At 49.2% G+C, this 18,083-nt stretch overlaps 1 long non-coding RNA gene across 1 annotated transcript in view; it reads left to right on the forward strand.

Moving 5' to 3' along the window:
- LOC144114961 (uncharacterized) overlaps positions 1-15,660 on the forward strand; it is a 42,014-nt gene extending 26,354 nt beyond the window's left edge. The window contains exon 3 of the long non-coding RNA XR_013311169.1: positions 15,386-15,660. This is a non-coding gene — a long non-coding RNA (uncharacterized LOC144114961). The remainder of the gene's footprint in view (positions 1-15,385) is intronic.
- Positions 15,661-18,083: the final 2,423 nt, after the last annotated feature.

Below are 18,083 nucleotides of genomic sequence, written 5' to 3' on the forward strand. Positions count from 1 at the left end.
GCTGTTCACGGGGCCCCAGAGCCTCTAGTGATGCGATGGACGTTACACCGAGCTCAGCTCCGCTGCAGCGGCGGCGGAGCTCTCTTCAGCGAAAAAAGGGAAAAATCGCAATAAAGGGCCCCAAAGAAACAGGGACCGAAGTTTCTCAAATATATAAGAAAAATCATCTTGGCATTCCTCATTCACTGGAATTGTAGGGGACTATTAACATAAACAACACGCAAGTCATTTTAGCCACATTCTCACCTGTGGTCTTATGTGTACAGGAAACAAACTTGGGTGCCCAGCACACAAATGTACTCAACAAATATAAAACCTTTTGCCGCGACCGGGAGAAGGCAAGCCGGCTCTCAGGTGGCGTTGCCATTATACGACAAAACGACGTCGCAGCTCGTGAGCTTGTAGTAAAGACTAAAATTGAAGCTCTAGCATCCACTCTACTTACTTTCATTTTTAAAACCCGGAAAACCACCTACACTTCCTAGTAGGCCCATAGCCCTCACCAGCTGTCTGGCGAAATCCCTTGAAAGTGTTTTGAAAATATCAGACTAACCTTCGTGTCAGAAGCCCGCGAGCTTCTCGATGTCTACCAATGTGGTTTTAAAAAGGCGTGCTCCACTACCGACCACATAGTTCGTCTTGAAAATACTGTCCGAGAAGCTTTCATACACAAACGGCACTGTCTTGCTGTCTTTTTCGATTTAGAGAAGGCATATAACACAACCTGGAGGTTTGGGATTCTTCAGGACCTGGCTGATCTTGGCATCCGCGGCAGGATGTTGAACTGCCTTAGTGCACATTCACACTTGGACATTCGGCGGCGAGAGGGAGCGGAATCCGCGTCTCTGCTTATTGTCTGTGTGTCGTCTTCTCGCGGCGTGCACAGATATGGCAAGAGGTTAATCGATGCTGTGTACGTACCATAACCGTATGCACGCTTACGTGCGCTAAATGCAGCTATTTTGCCGGACGTTACGCCATTTCTAACATTCTCGCTTTTAAAACGATAAGATGAACCTAGTGGCGCCATCTGGTGGTTAGGAGGGGAACCGTTGTTGCCAACAAACCGACGCCCCTCTTAAGCCTAGAAGGGGAAGAATTGTCACCCAAAATAAAAAATAAAGCAAATTTATCACTCACACGTTTTCTTATGGGTGAGATGAGGCAAAGCGAAAGACCGCTGGCTCTTTTATGGCCAGTGAACGCGCTGAAAAAGGCAGTAACAGCGACGAATTCGACGAGGCGTCCTGCATCGAAGGGCGCCGCCATCTTTGTCGCCGCGGGTACTCGCCTTCCTATTGGTTGATGACATTCGGCGGATTTTTTTTCCGGCGGCAGAATTCGGTCCTGGACCGATCGGCCTTTCCGCTGGGTATTCCGGCGGAATCTCGGCCGCGGCAGCGGATTCCGCTCGCTCTCGCCGCCGAATGTCCAAGTGTGAACGCGCCATTAAAGACTTCTTGTCTAACCGTTCATTTAATATCCGCCTAGGCTCAACCCTTTCGAAGAATTTTATTATTTTATTCAAGAAAATAGAGCACCTCAAGGATGTGTTTTCGGTACAACACTGCTTATTGCAAAAATGAATTTAACCAGGAAAATAAACCCGAGGTCCATTATGTATTCAGTTTATGTAGACGATCTTCAGATAAATAAACTGGCAACATTTGGCGGACAGAAATGGCTTCCGCTTTTCTGCACATAAAACAGTGGCTATCCTGTTCTCACTCAAACGAGGCTTGCAGACATATCCCACAGTACACCTGAACGAAACCGAATTACCTGTAAAAAATGAGCACACATTTCTAGGCATAGCTTTTGAGAAAAAAAAACTCACTTTCCTGCCTCGCATAAATGCGTTGAAAAAGACAGGTTCCCGATCACTGAACAAGCTCAGTCTTTTCACACAAACACTGGGGTTCTGGCAGGGCAAGCCTTCTACACATTTATCGCTCTGTGGTACGAATCCGCTTAGACTATGGTAGTATAGTATATGGTTCAGCAGCGCCGTCTTACTTGAAACGACTAGACCCAGTACAATATTTAGGTTTTCGTCTTTCAACTGGTGTGCACAGCACGTCACCCCTATACAGTCTGTAGAAACCAATAAACCACCACTTGCAGACAGAAGAAGCAATCAGACATGCTCCACATTCTAAAAATTCGTTCCCTACCGAAGCATATCTGTTACCCTATAGTTACAAAGTGCCCATCTAGAACACTGTTTAACGACAAACCTCAGACTACCAGACCACCGCTCTTACGATTTGAAGAGATGTTCCAGAATAGCACAAAGAAGAGACCCACTACCTCTGCTGACCCGAAAGACGCGGGTTCGATCCCGGCAGCGGCGATTGCATTTCGATGGAGGGGAAATTCCAGAGACCCGTGTACTGTGCGATGTCAATGCACGTTAAGGAACCCCAGGTGCTGGAAATTTCGGGAGCCCTTCACTGCGGCGTCCCTCATAGCCTTAGTCGCTTTGGGACGTTAAACCCCGCAAGCCAAACCATAAATGGTTCCGTAAGAAACAAACTCCACAACAAATACAGGAATCTATAGCACTCGAAGAAAAATGCATTAGTTTTATTGAACTCCAATACTGACGGTTCAAAAACCGATGTTTACGTAGGAAGCGCAGTGGTGCGAGGGAATTCGAAGGACACACTACGGCTTCCACAGTGCGCATCCATCTTCACTGCAGAATGTTATGCAGTCTGTGTGGCCATAGAGAGAATACTAAACGAGAACCTCACAAACAGTATTATTTACACAGACTCCTTAAGTGTATTTGCAGCTCTCCACTCTAGAAATGCGATCACGTATACTTGGCGACATCATTCGCAACATAGTAACAGCTACAGCTCGAGGACAAAACATAAAACTGCTGGGTCCCGAGTCATGTCGTAATGAAAGGCAATGAGAGAGCAGATTTGTGCTCTGCTCAAGCTCGTGGCAAGGAAATAAGGCAAATATGCCCTTTAAGGATTTCGTGAACTTAGTACAACAGAAATCAGATTTTTTTTCTCTTGCTCGAAACTGAAAAAAAACAAGCAAAACGTATTCAGTTTTGTAATGAATGAATTCCTTTTCATCCAACATTGCTCTTAGGTGATAGTGCAATTATTGGCGTATCTTCTGTTTTTAGCTTCTTTAAAAGAAGCAGGCGTTCTTGAAAAACTGCAAATTTTGATTCACGTGTTCCCTTTATTATATGATACACCTCAGCCACTTTCTCATTCATGAGAAAGAGGTTCATGAGAAAGTGGTGTTTATTTGATTGGTTGGGAACCTCGAGATCCTTACCCAGCCAAGGATAGCCGCTGAGGCTGCCTGACCGTCTTTAAAGCTCTTGCCATTAGCCATTTCTAAATTTCCGTTCCTCTGTTATTACCAGGTAGTACAAACACTTTAGGTCCTCTACACCACCGATCACTTTTTTCATCTTTATAAAATTTCGCAGAAAACTTTTCCTATGCCTTGTGCTTGGCGCATGAAGGCCTTAGCTGCCTATGTGCCTTTAAACCCAGCGCAGCGCATAATGCTTGAAAATTATTCTAAATCTATACTTTTTTTTTGCTTTCCTAGCCCGCTGAATAAGGCCAGACTTTTTCTTGCTTTATTTGCACTTTTCTCGTTGTACAAATTGTTCTTGCGTCGCACCAATTTTGCAGGCGCGGTAAAATATGTAGGCATATTGTTTAATACTGATCTTCTTTGGTCCACTCATACTTCGTCTGTATATAAGCTTCGTAAAATTGTTTGCTATATCATACTCAAATACTTTTACATTTGTCAGGAAACGGTTCACTTCTTAGCCTACAGTATTCTCCGGTATGGAATTTCAACTTGTGTGAACTGTTCTGGTATCTGGCATCAGCGTGTTAATCGTTTAACGAAACGTATGTTAAAAATCGTTAGCTTATGATGTGTGTATTCCACCCGATGTGAACCTTTTATTTTGCTAAGAATGGCTAAATTTCAATGACTTCTTTTTCTGCTCAGACAGCTGTACTCGAACGTTTCTGGAGCGATACAATTACCTTCTGTGAATTGTCGACCTTCAGTTAACGCATCTGAATGTTCTATTCCTCATGTACATACCAGATTTGACAAATACGCTCGATCATATCATGTTTCATTCATGTTTAGTGCTCTTCCGTCGGAAATTAGTTTTTGTGAATCGGCAAGTGGTATTCGTATAAACTTAAAATCGACTAATTATGGTGTGTTTTGTTGGCGTTGGGAAATTTTTTTGTGACTGTCGGGTTCCGCGCTACAAGCCGCTCTGATGGCTTAGGCAAACCCGATTTCTTTTATAGCACTTGTATAGATATTTTATTATTATTATTATTATTATTATTATTATTATTATTATTATTATTATTATTATTATTATTATTATTATTATTATTATTATTATTATTATTATTATTATTATTATTATTATATACATAGAGTTGTACCGAGTGTGTCCGCGGCGTTGCCTTGTTGAAAAGCTCTCGCTCCTTCCCAAACGCTGCTCTCGCATCCGGTGGCGAAACTTTTCCGATCGAAGTTGGCGCTGTGTGCGACGCTAGGCATCGATCGCGGCGGCGCCATCGCGGAGGGCGCTTGGCCGCCGGGAAGAGAGCCCGGCCCGGGGCGGCCCCGTTTCCGCGACGGAGGGCGGGGGTGTCTTCGCCCCCGCCGAGGGAACCTGGGGAGCGGCGCTCCGCGGATCGGTGGCAGCTCTTCCCCTTCCTGGCCATTGTGTGCCGGGTGGCCCCTTCTCTCCCCTCATCGCGATGCCAGGTGCCCGTTAGCGGATCTGCTGAAGCAAATGTCGACTCCCGATTGCTGCTTTTCTCCTTCGTAGCGGGGCACAGTTGACGTTCCGGCCTGCAGGTTTCTCGCTTGCCAGTCGTGTCTTGGAGACGAGGGATTTGTTCGGAAATAAGATAATGAGGTCAACACGCGAGGGAGAAGGACGAGGGTCTGGCAGTGCGGAGCCGGCTGAGCTGTCCACATCGAAGCTCCAGGCGAGAACCCTTGAGTAAACTTTGATGGTTCGTTCCCTTTCTTCGTAAGGGCTCAGACCTCCACAGACGTGGCGATTGGGCGGTGATGAAACGGGATGCCATTATGCAGGTGTTGAAGAAATATATTTACAAAAATATACAAAGTCAGACTGTAAAGGCGGAACCGCATGGCGCGTTTTCCGCAAGCGAAAAACGCGACGCGCGGTGGACGCCCGCGTTGCCGTCAACGCGCGAGCACCCGCACGAAAAAAGGGGAGCGGCGCCTTCGCGGCGCGTTTTCCGGGTTGCCAGACAACGTAACTCCCAACGACATGAATTGTCCCTGCTACCGCATATGTAATATGCCCTTAAACTTACACAACAGTGCAATAGAAATAATCTTAGTGTAATTACACAACGACAGTTTTTTCCGAAGTATATTTATCAAGCTTAATTTCAAGCAGGAAGAGTGTGTGCGAAACTGCGACTATGTACTTTCTGCATGCCAAGAGGCCGCTGCTTGTTTACAACTCGACTTAGAAAATGGAGTGTCGGGCGCTTACTACAGAGCAGAAGAGGCGGTCGCGTATATCCCACAGGACGCGACGCCTCTCTACTTCCGTGATAAGGGCCTCGTTGAAGACTGCTTTCTCCATTTTCGATGAACACGATGCGCGCACGAAACAGTAGCACGTGTTTTTCACGTGCGCGCCGGTTCTGCAGAGCGAAAAAAAAATGCGCCGAAGAGGTTCCGTCGAGATGCGCAGAGAGTAGGGCCATCTAGTGGCAAAACCAAAAACCAAAAATGCCACGTGACCAAATACCACGTGACTTACTTGAAATCTGATTGGCGGACGCGCCCCGGACGCGCCGCGCGAGGCGTTTTTTTCTCCTCCGAGTAGGAGCACGCGGCGGCGCGATTTCGTGACGGATCATACTGGGCACGCGTCAAAATGACGCGCGCGTCCCACCATCCGCGCGTCAATCGCGCCTGAAATCGCGCCATGCGGTTCCGCCTTAAGAGAGCCGCCGCGGTGGCTCAGTGGCTATGACGCTCGGCTGCTGACCCGAATGACGCGGGTTCGATCTCGGCCGCGGCGGTCGAATTTCGATGGAGGCGAAATTCTAGAGGCCCGTGTGCTGTGCGATCTCAGTGCACGTTAAAGAACCCCAGGTGGTCGACATTCCCGGAGCCCTTCACTACGGCGTCCCTCAGAGCCTGAGACGCTTTGGGGCGTTAAACCCTCATAAAACCAAGCAGACTAAGCTGCAGAAGTGAAGTCACACAGACATAAAACAAAATGATTTCACACAGCGAAAAGTGTATGCAGAGCCTTACTCATCGACTGATTAACAGTTAAAGCCTAGGCCCTGTCGAAGTACGTGCTAAGCATGTTCGGAGGCGAAACCGTATGGGTGCTGCTGCAGGCTATAGTTGATGAAACATTACTAAATAAGGGAACAGGGCAAACACAGGACGAGGTAGAAATGAACGACACAGGGCGCTGACTAACAACTGAAGTTTATTTGAAGATGCGCACACAATAAGTAGCTTTCAGGTGAGTTACCAGCTGATCAGTCAACGTCAGGGTCGGTGTAAAGGGCCGAATAAAAGCGATAAAATCATAGAGTTCATAAAGGCATTAAAACTTCCGCAAGCGACGATGGTATGAGACTGTGAGCAGAGTGACAATGAAAACTGGAAGCAACAAGATATGTAGCCGGAAATGGACCGTGAATCTTGGCGTTTGGAGGCTGGGTAAAAAAGTGTAAGTAGTTAAAGGATTAGGCTACAGGCTAAAAACGTTCTCAGGGAGTAAAGATTACTTCTTTTCCAATCTAACCTGATATCAGATTAGGTTACAGGCTAAAATGTTCTGAGTAAAGATTACTTTTCCAATCTCATACCATCGTCGCTTGTTGAAATTTTATCTCTTTTATGAATTCTATAATTTCATAGCTTTTATTCTGCCCTTTGACGTTGACTGATCAGCTGGTAACTCTCCTTACGACTACTTATTGTGTGCACATCTTAGAATAAACTTCAATTGTTAGTCAGAAACAGTATGCGTTGTCACACTAATTCACGATTGGTCGGGAGAGTTGTGACGTTACACGTCGAGCTGTGAAATGAAAATATTTAAAGTGATTGAAATTGTCATTACGGAGTCGCAGCATAACTAAAATGTCATTATGACATGTAAGGATTTAAAGTAACTTAATTACGCTGAAAAGAAAATTGGGATAATTAGTTCGGAATCTAACCTATGACCCTTGAGTTGCGAGTCGGACACGCTGCCATTGATTGAGGCACGTTCGTTCGACTCGATTAAAGGGAGACCTTGTGTGTCTCGTGGTGCATCGCGTGTTCTAGTATGCCTACTGTTATATGCTAGTGTGCGTGTGTAATTAGAAAGGTACCAATTAAGAAAGTAACAAGTAACTATTAATGCTGTCGTGTCATGCCCTAAAGGCGGAGCTTAAGTGTTCCCCTAATTTTTACTAGTGGACCAATGCACAGTATCTGGTAGAGAGCATTTTCTGATTTTTTTATCCTTATCTTTTTCTGCCCTTATCGGAACTAATCTCCGCTTCAAAGAGAAATGGCCGCATCAGCATTGGGAAGCGTGGCCTTTCTTATTCATCACCCAGCACTTACGCAGCACGACAGTGTCAACACGCGTGCTGACATGAACACGCTTGGCTCGCGTTGCCTATAGGTATACTCGGCACTGTCTTGAGCTTTCGGCTCTACATCGGCCTTTACGTAGACGATTCGTCTCACTAGATGTCAGCCAGCCCCGAGTTGACGAAGCGGCAGTCCCAGTGAGATGCTCGAAGCTGTGTATTAATTAATGCTCTCCAATGGGGCCGCTGCTGCGTCTCCTTCTGTTCACTCCTTTCACCTGCCGTTCCAACTGTCCGATCTTGGCGACAACGCCGGCCCTGAGCCAAGAGCTGCAATTAACTGGACTGGAATGGAGTCGTGTAACATGGCCGGCCCTGGGGATAGTTCATTGTTGTTGTTTTTTCTTTCCCAGAACGAAGCGAGTTGATAGGATGATTTTCGCAAAATCGATCAAGATCCTCAATCCGGCCTCTGGTCGTGAACTGGGCAAAGTTCGGCGGTGCCTTGCCACCGACACTTCCGCCGCGCGTGGCTGCAGGTGCGCGGTCGCTTCACCGACCTTGTCGCATCGCGCAGCGAGAGCCGCTTGCGTAACGGGGGAGAGCCTCCGTCCGGCGCTTGTCTCGGCGGCGATTGCCGCCCCGTTCTTATCTGGGGGCGTCTGTCGCGGGGGCCATCGGGAAGGCCGCCGGGACCCGTCTCGCCGCTATCTGGCCGGGCGAGAGTCCGTCTCGGCTGAGCGCAGCAGCGACCGTCCTCCGTCGCCGCCACCCGGATCAGCAGCGTTCACGCCGGCCGGCTTCTCTCGGGACCACCGGACAGCTGAGGGGAATCGACTCCTATCGAGGTCGGCCACGTCCTCTTTGGCGCGAGCATGCGGTACCGATGTGGATGTTGCGCGAAAAATAGCTGGTGCTATTGGCAGCTTTCGTCAGCAAAGTCTGCCCACTCGAGACGCTGGGCTTGCTAGGTCATAGAGGCCGACCCGCGTCGTGACTTTGCAAGTTAAGTTCGTGTCTTGGAATAGCGCAGTCTCTGAGGCAGAAAAGGACCTATTAGTCTTGGCTAGTCTGAAAACGTTGTCTGTTTTTGCAAATCTGTCTCCTTGTCTTTTCGAGCGTGTCTAACAACGTTGTAGCGTTACTTGCTGCGGAACCAGTGTTGCTGGAAAATACTCGTGTACGTCCAGTGTCTCGGAATAGGGCTCACACAAGTGTGCCCCAAGGTAATATCCGTTCCTGCAGCTGCTGCGTACTGTTGTGTTGAGCCGTGTTGCCGCGATGTGCTTTTGAGCGTGTACTGTTTTCTGGTCCTGCTGTCCCGACCTCGTCTGCAGCACCGGAGCGAATCACGAGCATTTAGCCGTGCTCATGATTCGCGTCTGTTGTTGCTCGTGCTGTGTGCGCACCCCCTGAAAAGCGCGCGCTGCCCGCGTTGTGCGCTTTGGGGGTTTATCTTTAGCTGTACGGATCCATCAGCTTTGCAAAATGAGAGGTGAAGGCTGCGCCGCTCAGCTTTCTTGAATAGGAGAATCACTGAATAACGTTCGATTCTCCGGTCAACTGTATTTCAAAGTCGGCAAGTCTGTATTTGCCGTTTCTGGCACGTTAATGCCTGCCAGCTTGATTTTTTTTTCTGTTTCAAATCCGTAATAGGTAAAAAAAAAAAAAAAACTCGTGCAACTCTTCCAACTCAAACGGCAGTAAGCCGCATTGTGTGCGGGACTGTCTCGTACCACTTGCAGTCCTCGCAACGCCTACCCCAGCAACGCGTTCTTCGGCAGGCGTTCATTTCCTCCGGCTCTTGTGCGTCTTCACGAGTTCGCTACTGCAAGCGATTTCATTACAGTTTTGTTCCGCGTTCTTTGTCACTAGCCTTTGCTCAGGAGGCCGTACCCCGTGCTATTCATTCGGGTGCTGTAGCATCCAGCCGCGTCGACTGTAAAATCGCGCGCGTGCACAGCGTACCAAGTTTCGCAGTTGTCGAGAGAGAGAGTCGTACGTAAATAGTTCGGCCGCCAAGTGGTTCCGCGGTCGATACGCGGCACGTGTCGTCGCCGAGCGAGTGCGCACGGAGAAACTCCTGCGTGGCGGAGCGTCGCGACGGGCAGCTGCGTAGTTTGCGAAAGCGCGGCGGCGACGACTCATTCGAACGCTATGCATATCAGTCGGCGCCCGTGCGCAAAGGTGTCGTCTGCCCGCGCCGTCGATGCTCCGGACGGCGGTAGTAAACAAGCGCCCTTTCCCCCTGCTGCGTCGGCGGCTGCTTCGGTGACCTTCCTACCGCCGCAGTCCCACCTGCGTCACTTGAGCGCGGCAGTTCGTGCCCGAGGGCTGCTACTCCCGTTCTCCTAGCGACCGCGGCATCTTGGATGCCCGTGTGAGATTAAATAAATGCGTAAGCGGCGCCATTCGTTGCGCCAGATGTGCCCCCGTGGGCAAAGCAGGGCGCTCCGGCAGAGGCTTCGCACGGCGGCAAGGCCGAGGGCGCTGCGATCGATGTGCGTGTTCCGTGCGCCGAGGCGCGCTTGACGTGCGTCTGGGTTGTTCCCGGAGGTTAATTGTGCGTGTACTTTTTTTTTATGAGGATTTTTTGTGCCCTAAAGTGAATATTAGCGTATTCACCACCAACGAGCTTCTTCGAGAGTGAAATTGTCATCGCCCCGAGGCTCGGGTGCTAACGCGCGATCGGTTGCGTGCTCGGTTGAGCACGGTTTGTCGCGTGTGACGTCTTTAGTTTGGGTCACGGGAAGGGCATTGTTGTCTCGCTGACAGTGCGTTGTTCCGGTTAGTCGGTAGCGCTGCGTGTTGTCTTAACTTCTGTGTTCAAGAGCGATCGACGTACGTGCACTGACAGCCCATTTGTTGCTTACGAGTAACTCTACTCGGCGGTTGCGCGTCTTCAAGACCGCTGTTCGGAGCGGTGGAACGGCGAGCTCCGCTGTGCGCTGTCGACATTTGCCGCTCACTGTTGGGCTCGGTATGGCGTTTTGAGGCGCGAAAAGAAAAGCACGGTTCAAATGGGAGTTTGTACTCCCTACAGGACATTTTCCCCCGAGCCATAAACCGGCCGTAAAAGTCTGTAGAATAGCACTCTTGCCTAACAAGCGTGTAGGAAGGCTGTGTGCAGGTGCCTTACCATTAACTCCGCGCACTTGCTTTGACAGCCTTCGAAAGCGTAGCATTTTCTGCTTGGTACGGAATTGCTCAGGAGTCGAATGACCTTGCAGCGAGATGATTGCCGCACGGTGCTAGACAAGTTAGCCAGTGAATGTAGTCGCCGAAAGCATTGGGGCTCTGCAATAAATCTCCGGAAGCAGCGCCTCGGAGTAGCGCAGTTGGTTAATAAGGTCCTGCCGCCGGCTTTGAACAGTCAGGAGACACAGAAACTGGGCATTTGGTATTGTGGGGAATGTCGGCTTTTGCGGAGCTTGCAGTTACTGGAAGCCGGTTCCACTCTCACGGAGAAAATTGGCGTTGCCTGTTTGTCACAAGATGCGGACAGTATTTCAAGCTTCGGTCAGCACTGCAACAGAAGGTTGGAAAAGCTGCTGACGAGGCTGCTGTCTCAGCGGCAGTTGCGTGGGAAAACCTGCGAGGAAGAACGTATCCAGTTCAGACACGCACTGATCGCAAAAAAAGAAAATAATTATAAGCGTTCCGAAAGCCCGACAGTAGTAACGTAGACGACCTCCAGGGCAAATAGCGGCGCTGGTGTAGCATGCACTGCGCATGTGTGAGTAGCTGCGTGACCACCACCGATGTCGTCGCGGTTGCCACGAGCGAAAGACTCAGTGGGACCCGCTCAGGGATACTTATTCGCTTTGTACGGGAGGCTGAGGTGGCACCACCTTTGAAACGGCGCCGCAAAATGGGCTTGCAGTAAACAGCGGCTGACCAGCGAAAAACAATTTCGATTGCCACGGCGAGTTGTCGTAAGCAACAACACTGCGAGCCGTGGACTTGGCAGTGGGTCTCGTCAAACGTTGTCCGTCATTATTGGCGCGGCATGTTTATAACGCCGGTATTGAAATGGCCCATTTTAACCGCAGCAGCTCCAACTTATCAGCTGTGCGGTGCAGTAGCGAACGACCGCCTTGAAAAGACTGCAGGACCCTCATGACCTCATCGATAATGCGTCCCTGCACGTATGTACTACGGTCCGTTACGAGGGCCAGAAGAGGGGGGAGTGCGGGGCGAGGATGACGGTTGTTACCCCGCGCGTTTCTCCGCAGCCTTATTATTGGGGCCGCGACTGGGCGAATCTGCGATATCTGCAGCGTGCGATTGCGGCCGTGCTTTCCGTGGGCTCATGTTAGTCGCGTCTCTGATTGGCGGATATTCCTCGCGCGCCCCTTCCTCGGCAGTGTCCTCCGTCGCGTGTTCCCCCTGCGGAATGGGTCATTCCACGCCAAGCGACTTTGCACTGGGCCCTCCTCGATTTCTTTCAGTAGATTTATGCCTCTTTACGGTGTTGTCGAAAGTCTCTTGCCAGAATATATTTGGCATAAACTTTTCGTGTAATTTTTTTTCTGAAGTGAATAAGCACTGCGCTTTCATAACGGGTAGAAAGGAAACACATACATACATACATACATACATACATACATACGTACACACACACACACACACACACACACACACACACACACACACACACACACACACACACACACACACACACACACACACACACACACACACACACACACACACACACACACACACACACACACACACACATACATACATACACACACACACACACACATACATACATACATACATACATACATACATACATACATACATACATACATACATACATACATACATACATACATACATACATAGGACTATAACTGGCTGCCTTTCAGGGGAAAACAAGAGAGGGGGAAAACGGAAGTTGCGGAAGAGTTTTGTTGTGAGATCTTAAATTTCGCCCTGGGGTCCGAGGTGGTCCAAGTGAGGTTATGAAAAACAGCCCACTTGATAGCTAGTATTATTAGGATTGGCTAAACGATATTATTCAGGACGATTTTCGTTTTAGGCGAGAAAAAAAAAGTTGAGCGTCCGCGGCGCCACTCACTGCTGCCCCGTGCTGCCATTCCGCGTGTCTTCCCGCCAGAGCGCAGCTTCTCGCGAGTTGTGTTTACATGATCGGTGATGGCATCAAGTGGCTCGTGCGCCCGGCGCAGCGCGGGCGCTTCAAGGGGCAGCGTTTCGTCGCCGCCGCGCTCTGCTTTCTCTTGCTCCCTCCCACATCTCGCCTTCGGGCCGACATGCTTCGCCGGGATCCCTGACTCTGTAACGGCAGTTATTCGCCTAATGAATAAACTGCAGTGCATTTTTATCTCAGCACCAATGACGTCTCACCAATGTATGCATCCAGCGCAGTTAGGTGCTGACAAGTGACAGGGCCTTGCCTCTTTAGTTTAGCGCTGCAGCGTATACTTGCCGTATGAGAAGCGGCACCTCAGGGGGTAAGCTCTAAGTTGTAAGTGACGTATCCAGTCTAGCGCGATTTCAAGGTTTATCACATTCGTTCCGGCTGAAACGTGCCAACCAATTGCGTGGCGATCAGTCCCAACCGACCGTCGGTGCAGGATGGAGGGATCCTTCGGCTAACTAATTACTCATGCATTCGTCGCAGCCCTCATGCGAGAATAAGCCGTATTAGAGCAACTTAATCCGAGTAGGTTAATCCTGAAGTGAACATCTTCAAATAACGTCTACGCCGATAAACACCGATCGAGGTTTGCTGTAGTACATCGGTGGCGCGAACGCGGCGCCTGCATTCTTCGATGGTGTTACTCAGCCCTGCAGCAGAACAATACCCCCCGTTACTCGGAAAGGGGCGAACTTGAGTTTTCGAAGCTCTCAGCGTCCTTGTGAAAAGAAGAGCTCAGAACTTTGGGCGTGTGCTTTTTTTTTGTTTAGTACCGGTGAGAGCGTGTCATGCAGTGGAGTGACAGCACGGGGTGCTAGCAGTGACCTGTGACCTGCGGATGCTCAACTAAAGTAATTGCTCCAATTCCCGATAATATTGGCTGTCAAATGGGCTGTATTCTGTAATTCCACTTGGACCACCTGTGAGCGAAAAAAACGCACTTTTTCGCAACTTTTTTTGTTTTGTTCTGGGAAATGTTGCGGGCATGTTCTATAATACAAGCATTTTTAAAATGATGCGTTACTTGTTTCGGGCAGCCGAAAACAATTTTTTTTTGTAGTGGGCAAAAAAGACTCCATATTTATAAAGAAAATGTAACAATTGGGTTCAATTCGCCCTAAAATTATTTACTAAACGTATATAAAAAAAATTAGGCACATGCTGCTTTCTTCCTACCTGATACAAAAGCCCAATGGTTATGCATTGTTCAGAAAAAATGAAGCGTGAACGGAGAAAATGTAATGCTTAGGAGACCATTCTGGTGTGGTCTGAGGGACTCGCATCACCAGATTTTTTTTTTGCCAAAAATGTATTATATTTTCAGTTATTGATGGCGAGGTGCGCTCTCAAGACTCTCGGCAGCACAGTAAAGAGCCGTAATTTTCCCGGAAGAAATCGGGGAGGGTCGAGCTCGAGCTAATCACCCTCATCGCACCGGCGGGCGTGTGCGTGCGCTGCATGCGTGCGGCCCTGGAATGTTTGGCCTATTTTGCGCGCACTTGTTTCGTTATCGCCGAGCTCGGCGCGTGCGTCTGCGCGTCGTTTCCAGGCTGTGGTTCCCGCTGCGGTTCCATCCACATCTGGAACCGATGCGATAAAAATTTTCCGCGCAGCCCCGCTGCTTCTCGCAGCCTCGATTGCCGGTTTGTCTCGCAGCCGCGGTGCACATGTCCACACCGAGCGTCGCCGAGCGAAATCGTGGGATCCGCGTACTGTGTCCGAGTCGAATGCCTCGTCTTTGCAGCCTATTTGCGCGTGTCTCGTACGGGCGCTAGCTGCAGCTGAGTGCAGCGGGCACTGGACTCGCCTGAGCGCAGTCTTTGTTCCCGTAAGTGGAACGAATCGCTCGGCTTCGCGGAGTGCCGCTGCTGGTTACGTGCGCATAGTTGTCAGGAGTCATTGTCCTGCTCCGTCTCGTATGTCTGTGCACCGTACTTTACGCAGCGTTCTCCAGTGTCAGCCATGCGTTGGTGTATGTTAATTGCAGTGCCTTTTTTTTTTCGATGTGTGTGTGTGGGGGGGGGGGGGGGGGGGGGGGGACCGCGTCTCGCGGTTGCATTGTTTTGAGATCTGCAGAGCCGTGTGCGTCGCCGATGACCCGACTCATTCCCCGCTTCTGCGCTTATCTAATCGCCGTCCCCGGTCAGCCGGTGGACCTCACGTGTTCCGAGGCCCGGACGGCGCTCGTAGATAGCGCGGCTGTTGTGTTGCTTCTGCTTGCCTTCTGCTGGTGATAGCGCCTGTTGTCGGCGCCTGTCGGCACGAGTGCACTTAGCGAGACTGCGCAGACGCCGTCTCTTTACCGCGATCTTATTATGTGAAGAGCATCTGCGCCGGCCTGGTGGTATCGGCCGCCTTTCTTGCTTCAGTCTCGTGATCTTTTTTTCTGTGGTCTAGGACCTGCCGAGCGCGCGACGCGCGTTTTGCGACGGAAAACGCGTTCCATGTGCAACAAAGAATACTTCTGTTACGTTAATGGGAGGGATTCGTAGTTTATTAATCAAGTCTGCTCAAAGTTGTAAGATTGCGACATTCTATGAGTGCAGTATTTGCCTTGTGCATGACTCATATTTGTACCTTGGTGCAGGACTCTGGTCTTCAGCCTCCAGTCGTGGAATCTCTTAGTAGCGGCTGTGCCTTCAGTGGGACTAATTTGGGAACAATGGACCCGACCGTTGTGATCAGCACCCTTGATGAAGAGGAGCAGAAGCCTGCAAAGCCAGCAGAGATGCTTGTCTTCGACGATTCTGCCCACCTCAACAAAGTGCTCATGAACTTAAACAAGCTGCGCAAGAATAAGCAGTTTTGTGATGTTGTTTTACACGTAAGCATACTGACCAGGTTTATTTCTTCTAGCTTGTGCAGTGCATAGCTCATGCAGAAAGAGACACAATGAAAGCATTGTGTCATTAGGGACAGCCCCATTTCGTGTGCCAAGTAGGCACTTCGTTTGTTACTGCTGCTTGCATGGATCATTGCACCTTAAAGAATTAATACTTTTAATATAGTTTCCAGCTATGTTTTGGCACAGCTAAGACTACTCAGCCTTCCTTCACATTTAGTGGTTAGCACATTAAAGAAGCTTTCTTGAAAGTCTCAGCTGTATTAATCTGCTGTCGTTGAAGCTAAGATGCCTGTCAATATTTCCAGTGTGTTCACAATTACTTTTGGAAAAGCTTCTGCATAGTATCATGGTACGAAGGAAAGGTATGAAGCTTTCATAAAAACTTCGTAGAAGACATTCAGCGTGGTCCGTAAATCTCGGGACCACCATTTATCCTGGACAGTCACTGTATGGATTAAGCTAGCTAACTGGGACGGTTGGCGGATGCCAGGGCGAGTCCAAATTGACTGATCAGCTTGGAGTAGTAATGGTGTTCAACCAATATGTTCATGGGAATCACCCAGCGTGGAGTAATTTCAAACAAGTAGGTGTGTGCGAATATTAGTATTCGAGAAATTGATACCCGAAAATTTTCTATTAGTCGCCAGCGATCGTATACTTTCGATCGCCGGCTTTCATAATACCAGCGATCGCCGGCTTTCATAAATTTGACCATTGCAAAACCACACCCAAGATCGAGTTTAAAGTCCCAGGAAAACAATACAAATGCATCATCTTCGCTTTCTTCTCCGGCGTTTATCGCGTGGACTGATAGCATTCGGACGCTGCTGGCTTGGCCCCGCGCGAATTTCCTCAAGTGTGCTTTCCCACGTAAAACACCTGATGTGAACTAGATGGCCGGCCACCCCCTTCGAACAATCACTACGAGAAAGCGCGAAGTTTTTTCTTTGATCCTGCCATGTGTTACATACCTAAAGCCCACAACCATGGTATTTTCCTATCGCCTTCATAACTCTCTTCGCGTGAGCTCCGCCATCTCGTTTTGGTCAACTATGATATCCGGGAAAGCCCACTTGCGGAACATTGCGTAAGGCTCCCGAACGGGCGTGTCGAGGTATCACCCGGGAACTTCGGCTACTGATCCGGAGTTCCCGGGTTCGAACCCGACCGGGGCGGCTGCGTTTTTATGGAGGAAAAACGCTAAGCGCCCGTGTGCTGTGCGATGTCAGCGCACGTTAAAGATCCCCAGGTGGTCTAAATTATTCCAGAGCCCTCCACTACGGCACCTCTTTCTTCCTTTCTTCTTTCACTCTCTCCTTTATCTCGTCCCTTACGGCGCGGTTCAGGGGCCCGCCGGTGTATAAGACAGATAGTGGGCCATTTCCTTTCCCCCAAAACCAATTATTATTATCACAACAGGGCAACCGACCGTGTAAACATCCCGCGTATTTCATGGTGCATTGTAGCATCCCTCACTCCTTAAATGCGCTTAACGGCAGGCATGACGATTGAAGGGCCCCTATCGCCAGGTCTGTCCGCATAGTTTCGGTTTCTGAGCTTCACCGCTAGCCTGCGGCGACGGACGCTGTCGGCCCGCGGATTCGCCGGTCGTCCGAACCCAGCTTCGCGCCGCTTTCGGACGCCGACTGGCGCGTCGCTGGTCATTTCTTTTCCCTTCTTTAAAAGCAGTGTCGCCGTTCCTACGCCAGTCTGTGTTCCGGGATTTACGGTGTTTATGTGAGGGAGCTTCCTCATAAGGCTTCACTGCATTTTCGCAGTTTGGCCGGGGGGGGGGGGGGGGGGGGGGGGGCATTTTATGAACGACCTTGGATAATCCGGGAATTTCGTCGTCCATTGAAATCCGAATTAGTAAGCGTTTTTTAGCCATCACGTTATTTTCAGTTGGCAGTCGTATGTCATTTCATGGATTTCATTTTACCTGACCGCATTACAGGTTGCGTACTGTTATGCAGTCATATCAAGTAGTGTACATTTGTCATGCTTTCTTACATGGTGCTGAGTCAATCAAGTTTTTGTTTCAGGTGCAAGGACCATATATTAAAAACAAAAATGAAGGTCACAATATTTGCCTGTTATTTTTTTTCAGTTGCAAGGACCATATATTATTAAAAACAAAAATGAAGGTCACAATATTTGCCTGTTTTTTTTCAAATATTTTTTTCTTACTAAACAGATATTCGATTAAATATTCCAAGCCATTTTTTCTTCAATTCATATTAGAAAATTTCAGTTTTGGCACACCCCTATAAGCTTTCCTTTGTAGCCGCCCAGTGCTGTGCTTGGGTGGATGCTAATGAGGTGGATGCTAACTTCCATATGAATGTGTGTGTATGCAGGTTTTTTTCTAGCATTACATCGTTTATGCTCACTTGGCTACAGAGTGGTAGCTGAGGACACAGCATTGCATTTCTTGCTCACC

The sequence above is a fragment of the Amblyomma americanum genome, chromosome 1 (genome assembly GCF_052857255.1).
Source record: "Amblyomma americanum isolate KBUSLIRL-KWMA chromosome 1, ASM5285725v1, whole genome shotgun sequence".
Taxonomy (NCBI): domain Eukaryota; kingdom Metazoa; phylum Arthropoda; class Arachnida; order Ixodida; family Ixodidae; genus Amblyomma; species Amblyomma americanum.